Below are 8,526 nucleotides of genomic sequence, written 5' to 3' on the forward strand. Positions count from 1 at the left end.
TGCCAGGCAGGCCGCCCAGGAGAGAGCAGTCTATAAATAGGGAGCCACTGCAGGAAAGGCCCATTCCTGTGTTGCTGCCCTCTGTGGAGTGGGCAGACATAGAAGGGCCTCAGCTGATGAGTGCATGGTCTGGGTTAGTTCATATGGGCAGAAGTGGTCCTGGAGTTATTACAGTCCTGAGCCGTTTATTGGGTAAAGAAAGGGGCTTGCAAAACAAAATGTGCACATTAGTCATAGCTACATACAGAAATGTGATTATCAGGAGAAATTCAGACATGAATTTTCATGCGGATTATAAATAAATAAATTGGAAAATTCTGTGGAAATGTAGAGAACTGAATTTAAGATTGGAAAAATGAGAAATTGACAGGCTTGACTTCCCTGGGAGTGAGCATTTCATATCAGCATCTTTAGTGGGAATGTCATCATGAGCTCTATGCAGGGATTATTTGTGTGCAAACAAAGTGCTGTTTGCAATTGTCCTTAGTCCTGCCTCAACAGCAAATAAGTGGTATAATACTTCCAGTAAGGCAGGAAGTGATTGGGAACCTTCTGGTTTGTTCCCAACAACAAACGCCAATCTCCCCTATGACAACTGAATGATGTCAAATAACCAGGCCGGCAACAACCTGAATAAGGATAAGCAAAGGGTTGGGGTCAAGAGAGGAGTTTCCAGTTCTTCTGCTTTAAAGTTTTCTCTCTCCACTCATACAGAGGTAAGAGATGCCTGAGAGTGGGCCTACAGTGAACTCATGCCTGCAGCCAAAAACTAGCTGTTTTATTTCTACCCCTCTCAAGTTTTCCTTCATGATAGATCCCAGGCTTAGAGGCTTTGGCTCAAGAAAGCTCATTTCTAGACACATCTGCAGAAGGAATTGCAGCACACACAGGAGACAGCTCCACTTTGTATGTGCAAATTATGTTAGACTTAATTCTCTTGATCATACTGTAGTTCTGTGAAGTCTGAGCGCAATAAACAAAAGTCTGCTTGACAGCTACACTTTTTTATGGAAAGAATTTGGGATTCAGAACAAAACACAACATCTCTGGACATAAAAGCACAGAATTTTGCACCCAGTTTGGAATGGAGAGCTTCCTGTTGTTCCGCTTCTGGCTATATTACAGTACTGTGTGCTCCAGTGTGTCTTAAAACTCAGCGATGATGATATGCTAATCCTGTATCTCTTTGGTAATCTCCAGGCTTCTTATTAGAAAGAAAAGATGACTTTGAGTTCCACTTGGGACAAAGGAATATTTTCCCTCTGTGTATGAAGTCAATATAAACAGAGAAGGGAACTCTGCCCAGAGGCTGGAATATGAAAGAAATCCAGGACTTTAACTGATGAATGTTATGAATATGGGAGTAGAATGTGTTGCAGTAAAGCAGGTGCAGAGACATGAATTATAACTGTGGATAAAGGACCTGAAGGCCTTGATGGCATCCAGGTGGCTTTCTTTCCCCACCCAGAGAGTTTCATATCCTCAGCAGCCAACTGGATTGAGAGCTTAAAACATCTCCATTAGCACAAGTTGTTGGCAATGCAAGTGAAGGCAGGAGAAGAGTGGAACTGGACAACTGGGGAGAGAGCCTGTCTGCCAAAAGTCCAAATATCCTGTACTAGTCCAAGCTCTCACGCTAGTCCAAATTCCTACATTAAGGCAAGTTCTTCAAGAGTCCATACCCAGCATGTATTAAAGTATTGAAGGCAAAAAAAGAGGAGGGGTTGCAGACAAAGTGTTGTTATTATCTTTCCTTTGCTTCAAGACATTTGAGCAAGTCAGTACCAGAGTAATAGCTAGGCTCTGGCATTAACTGACACGTTGATGAAAATATCATCTGCTGAATATTCTCATGTGTCTCATTTGTCTTTTTTAAGAAAATTTAGCACTTCAGGGCTGAGACAGATATGACAACAGAAGGAGATCTCTGATCTGATCTCCCTTTTTTAACTTTACAGCACACACAGGGCCCTCTGGGTTTGGCTGCAAAAGCAGAGCTGGTAAAGATGCTTAATTCTTTTATCAACACCAGTTTCCTGATTAAATTGGCCTAATTAAATTGTCCTTCCTCACCTGCTGTTATATCCACAGCGGGGGTGAAAAATGAAGATACAGTATTCTACCTGTATTCCACCCCCTGTGGAATTGTGGGGTTGTGTAGTTTTGGGGAAGTGGGGAGCACACCCCACACCTGTTTTGTTTTGTTCTTTTACATAATTTCAGAGTGCCAGTCACATATTTAATTCCTCATTGTGTTTTATTTACCAGCCCTCAGTTGTATTGGACAGACTTGGTGTTCACTAAATGGGATAATAAAGGCCCAGGGAAAATCAGCTCTTGCTGACAGCAGATGGCAGTGTGCTAACAGTTTTCCTTTCTTTGTTTCTTTTTCATTTCACCTGCTACTTGAGTCAGAAGCAGTTTGTGGCTTGTCGCTGATGGCCCAAATGCAAAAGGCAGACAAATTCCTTGCAAGCCATGACTTGGAGCCTAACTACAATGATGCTAAATGCATCACTACCAATAGCAGGGCAGGGGAGGGGTTTTCATGGATATCACAGCGGCGATTTGGAGATGTGAAATCACCCTTGCATCATAGTCTTGATAAAAAGTGGGTGTTCACTATTAAATAAACAAAAGCCACTGATGTGGATGGGCAGTGACCCATTTAATATCACATGTAGTTAGAGTTTTAGGTTTCTGGGGTCATCAGAGCCAGGATTTCTTTTTATTTAGGTGAACTTTGAGCTAAGTTTACAGGCACATAAAAACAGTTGCACATGTACCCCTTTCCTGGGAAAAGCAGCATTTCAAGGTGGAGTGTGTGTGTTGTGATTATCTTATTAAACGAAGTTCAGTGAAAATGAATCAGTTTTTGGAAAAGTTGCAAAAATATGGCACATATGTGTTTTGAAAGTTTTATCTAGGCAGCTTAAGGAACCATAAATTAATTTAACACATATTTTTGAGCAATGGTGTGCAACGATTTTAGTTTCCCTCGGTTTCTCATTTGTCCAATCTTATGCTCTGTTCTTTACATTAGCCCATCGGTTTGTGAATTTTTAAACTCCTCATGCAAAATCAACAGCATTTCAGTGGATTTCTCCTAATATAACATTTGTATGCAATTTTACCTATTAGACTCATTTTTACAAAGCAATTTTTTACTCTTCACAGATATATGCTTTTTTAATATACCTTTTCTCCTAGTGTGTGACTTTTTGCACACATTTCCTGGCTGGAGAACTGCATTGCAATGTTTGGAGAAGCCTGAAATTCACAGGATGGCTGTCTTTCAGTTTGCACAATGTCTCAAAAAATGTAAAATAGTTAGAACTGAATTGAATTTCTCTTCCCTGTCTGCTCAGAACTAAGAGATGACAGAATTCAATCAGTCTTACCTTCCGGTATTTGTGACTGGCAATATGTCTAAAGAGCTGGAAAGGCGAGCCTTATTAGACTTGCTATGTCAATTATTCTTGAGACGGCTGAGAAGATATTAGAGAAGCTGTTAATCTGCTGATGTAATAAAGTAAGCCCATTGCAGAGTATTATCCCTTGGCACTTTTTCTCTCACAGACATTTTTGACAGGTCATCTTTCCTCTGAGCTGCTGTTGGACAGCAAAAACCAAACCCCCTCATTTAATTTTAGACCTGTACTATATTTCCAGTTACTGTTTTCTTTCACTGTATGTAATTCAACTTCATGTTGCAGAAGAGCTAAGAATAGTCACCAAATCCATTCTGGCATGACTTGAAGAGTGGGAACAACAGGAGTTTGGATTGGGTAAGAACTCAGACTGTCACAGCAGAAGTCTGGAACATATTCTCAAGCAGAAATTCAGAAGACTGGTTAACCAAAGTATGGGGTATAGTGAATATGATAAAAGTGACCAATCAGATAGGGCAAGAGGGGAAGGCAGTTTTAGAATGCTTTGTAGAAGAATGATGTACATTCATAATGCATTGGATGACTAAGACACAATCAAATGCAACTCACACATACAGTGGTACCTCGGTTTAAGAACAGCCCTGTTTACGAACAATTCGGTTTATGAACTCCACAAAACTGGAAGTTGTGTCCCGGTTTGTGAACTTTACCTCGGTCTAAGAATGGAATCCGAACGGTGGAAGGGCCTCATTAGGGAAAGCACGCCTCGGTTTACGAACGGTTTCAGTTTAAGAACGGACTTCCAGAACTGATTAAGTTTGTAAACCGAGGTACCACTGTACTTTGTTAGGTGTGATCTATGATCATTATCAAATGCACACTTATTCTTAGTCTATATGGCCATGTATATGATAGTATAATTATTAATGGAAAAGGTAATCTTTTTTCTTCATTTTTTAATTATCTTTTCTTCCTCTTTTTGCACATACATTATATAAATATATCTTCCTTCACTGGTACTGTACTTTTTTACAACCATGATCATGATAATGACATTCAGAAGATGTCACACAGTGGTCTCTCATACATTTTCCATAGCTGACTTTGTTTTAGCAACTTGTTCATGTCCAAACTGTATTGTTTTAGAAAATCCCAGTGAGATCATTTGCTTTCATGATTGTGGCTCTGTTGACTGGTCTGCTTCTTTACACCTCTAGAGATTATTTCTCTAAAAGCTTAACTTAAATATGAATGCACTTAAATGATAAGCAGTTGTTTTCTTAACAATAGTCACAGACGTGAGGAAATAAGAGTTCATCCTGGGTCTGCACAATTCACAGTTGGAAATCTTTTACCTTTGGGGTAAAAAGTAAAGAACTGAGGTCATCACATTATGAAATTACGCGATCTTAGTTAATGTGCCACTGGTTTTATCTGATAATGTATAACTATAGGTCAAGAGTGAAAATCCTGAGAGTTTGGTTACTACTGTGCTAATGAATCCCAATCCTCATTCAAAGTATTAGCACTGGGCTCTGTGGATTCTGAGTAGCAAAATGTCATTTCCATCATGGAAATTTTCTTAAATGCACAGGCCAGGGTAGGGGATGCAGTGCTGAGTTTGGGAGTGGGAGGCTCAGATTCAAATGTATGCCTAGCCATGATTGAACTGGGTACATAGACATTTTCTTACAAAGAGGAGCAAATTCCCCCACTCCCCCACCCCAATGAATGTGCAGAATACAATATCCAATTTCCCTAGATTTGCTTTTTGGGACAGAACACATACACAGTGTATACAGTGAAGGAACAGCACAGTACATATAACTCTGTGTGTATGCTGGTTTAACCATTTTGCAACCTCTGTGATACATTGTCCACTCTGGACAGTTACTTTGTATTTCATAATTCTGAGATTAGGAAACCTGTTTTTCTAGTTCTCAGTAACCTGGCAGCAGCTGATGTTGCTCCTAAAATATGCCTCAGTTTAGCAATCTGTTTCCAAAGAATTCAACCCGTTAATTTGCTTGTTGCTGGTCCAGTCTCCTTCTTTGCATGACATTTGCACCACTGTCCCAATAATGTGAAAGGTAAGCCAGCAGATCTAAGCAGTGTGTGCATATAGTGAAATGTACACAGGAAGAAATTCAGCAGTAACAAAAGCCCCATATGGAATAAACATGTGTGAGGGTGGACAATTGTATTGCACCTGCTGGTCCAACAACTGGCTTTCATATGTTCACTTGAACCTAAGAAAGGAAGTCTACATGCGATTCAGGGATCACTGATGCAAACAAAGGTTGCAGGACATGTGTACTGACCCAAAGCACATACAAGATGAATGGGTGCTAGATCTGTCCAGGCATTTGGGCGAACAAACAGAGGACGCAGCAAGTATGACAAGTTCATATCCCAAAGGGATTGCTATCTAAAACAGACCCGGGGAAACAACAATATTAAATAATTAGCTGAGCACTGCTTCTAGAAATGCGTTTTGTTGCAGCAAAAGAGGAAGAAGAAGAGAAGAGTTTGGATTTGATATCCCGCTTTATCACTACCTGAAGGAGTCTCAAAGCGGCTAACATTCTCCTTTCCCTTCCTCCCCCACAACAAACACTCTGTGAGCTGAGTGGGGCTGAGAGACTTCAGAGAAGTGTGACTGGCCCAAGGTCACCCAGCAGCTGCAGGTGGAGGAGCGGAGACGCGAACCCGGTTCCCCAGATTACGAGACTACCGCTCTTAACCACTACACCACAGGTGAATTGATTATGGCACTAACTTCCACATCCAGGTATCTATTGGAAACACCTTCCTGTCCATCGTTACATTTTGCTGGAAAAAACAATTAAGAGCATAGGTATATTTCTGATTATCAACAACAATCCTCCTAGTGTTGATGGCTGGGGATGGGTGGGTATTAACAGAGGCACAAGTAGGCCCCATCCCAGCCTACTTGCCTCTTCTCCAACCTCTGCGAGTAGAGAAGAGCACTACTGCTGCGGAGTAGGGGGCTCACTAAGCAAGCTTCACCTGCCAAGTGGGAATGTACCACTAGCAGCACCCCAGGGTGTTTCACAGCACTGGCAGCTTTGCATCTGCTGGATCCAGATCCACAGCCCTGATCCTCAGGCTCCTCAGCTGGGCCAGCCTAGAGCTAGTGCAGCAAAAAATGTGGGGTGGGTGGAAACTGTCCCCCACTCGCACTTTCCACCTTAGCCAGCAGGAGTTGGCAGGGCTGCAGCTGAAGTGGTGGGTGCCAGACCCTCCCCAGCCCCCCACCAGGATTGCTCTGTAGCTCAAAATGAAGCAGCAGCAACTCATCTGTCCCCCATCTACGTGGGGCTCTCACTTGTGGGGTGCCCCAGGGTTCTGTCCTCTCCCCCATGCTTTTCAACATTTACATGCAGCCGCTGGGAGAGATCATCAGGAGGTTTGGGCTGGGTGTTCATCAGTATGCAGATGATACCCAGCTCTACCTCTCTTTTAAATCAGAACCAGTGAAGGCGGTAAAGGTCCTGTGTGAGTGTCTGGAAGCGGTTGGAGGATGGATGGCGGCTAACAGATTGAGGTTGAACCCTGACAAGACAGAAGTACTGTTTTTGGGGGACAGGAGGCGGGCAGGTGTGGAGGATTCCCTGGTCCTGAATGGGGTAACTGTGCCCCTGAAGGACCAGGTGCGCAGCCTGGGAGTCATTTTGGACTCACAGCTGTCCATGGAGGCACAGGTCAAATCTGTATCCAGGGCAGCTGTTTACCAGCTCCATCTGGTACGTAGGCTGAGACCCTATCTGCCTGCGGACTGTCTCGCCAGAGTGGTGCATGCTCTGGTTATCTCCCGCTTGGACTACTGCAATGCACTCTACGTGGGGCTACCTTTGAAGGTGACCCGGAAACTACAACTAATCCAGAATGCGGCAGCTAGACTGGTGACTGGGAGCGGCCACCGAGACCATATAACACTGGTCTTGAAAGACCTACATTGGCTCCCAGTATGTTTCCGAGCACAATTCAAAGTGTTGGTGCTGACCTTTAAAGCCCTAAATGGCCTCGGTCCAGTATACCTGAAGGAGCGTCTCCTCCCCCATCGTTCTACCCGGACACTGAGGTCCAGCTCCGAGGGCCTTCTGGCAGTTCCCTCACTGCGAGAGGCCAAGTTACAGGGAACCAGGCAGAGGGCCTTCTCAGTAGTGGCGCCCGCCCTGTGGAATGCCCTCCCATCAGATGTCAAAGCGATAAACAACTACCTGACATTCAGAAGACATCTGAAGGCAGCCCTGTTCAGGGAAGTTTTTAATATGTGACATTTTAGTGTATTTTTCATCTCTGTTGGAAGCCGCCCAGAGTGGCTGGGGAAACCCAGCCAGATGGGCGGGGTACAAATAATAAATTATTATTATTATTATTATTATTATTATTATTATTATTATTCATCCAGAGAATTCATGACAATCTTCTTGAGTTCTTCTGTTTTCAGGAGGATACTTAAGTTAAAGATTGTCAACATCTTTTAGAAGCAGAGTGCTCTGTAACTGCTTAGTAATGTTCACCCTATGGGTGAGGAGGTGAGATGACTTTCATTTCATCCCCGCAAATATTGCTGGCCACTTTGGGTTTCTTATATGGTTATGTAATTCCAGCTATATTTCCACCAGTGCCAGATTTACGCAGGAGCTAAACCAGCTATAGCTTGGGGAGAATTTAAAAGGAAAAAAACCTGGATGTACATTTCCAAAATATAAGATTAAAAACAAATAAAATAAAACCTACATACAGCAACAGTGTTTTGTGTTGTGTAGGCTCCTATGATGTAAGTAATGGGCCCTGCAAATTGTTATTTGCACATTTGTTATGTGCAAATGGCTTTAGATACCTATTAGGTCCATAAATTATCATATAGCATATATTCAACACAAAAAACAGTGACAATTTGTTGCTGACAAAGGACAGCTGGACATATAAAGGGCCCCATTACCTTCAGTAGCTTAGGGCATCATCAAACCTAAATCTGGCCCTGATGCCCACCCATACAATTGTACTTTTGGGATGCAAACCAGCACACACACACACACACAGAGAGAGAGAGAGAGAGAGAGAGAGAGAGAGAGAGAGAGAGAATGAACCTCCCTTTTTCAAA

The sequence above is a fragment of the Podarcis gaigeae genome (assembly GCF_964106915.1).
Source record: "Podarcis gaigeae genome assembly, chromosome: 2".
Classification (NCBI taxonomy): Eukaryota; Metazoa; Chordata; class Lepidosauria; order Squamata; family Lacertidae; genus Podarcis; species Podarcis gaigeae.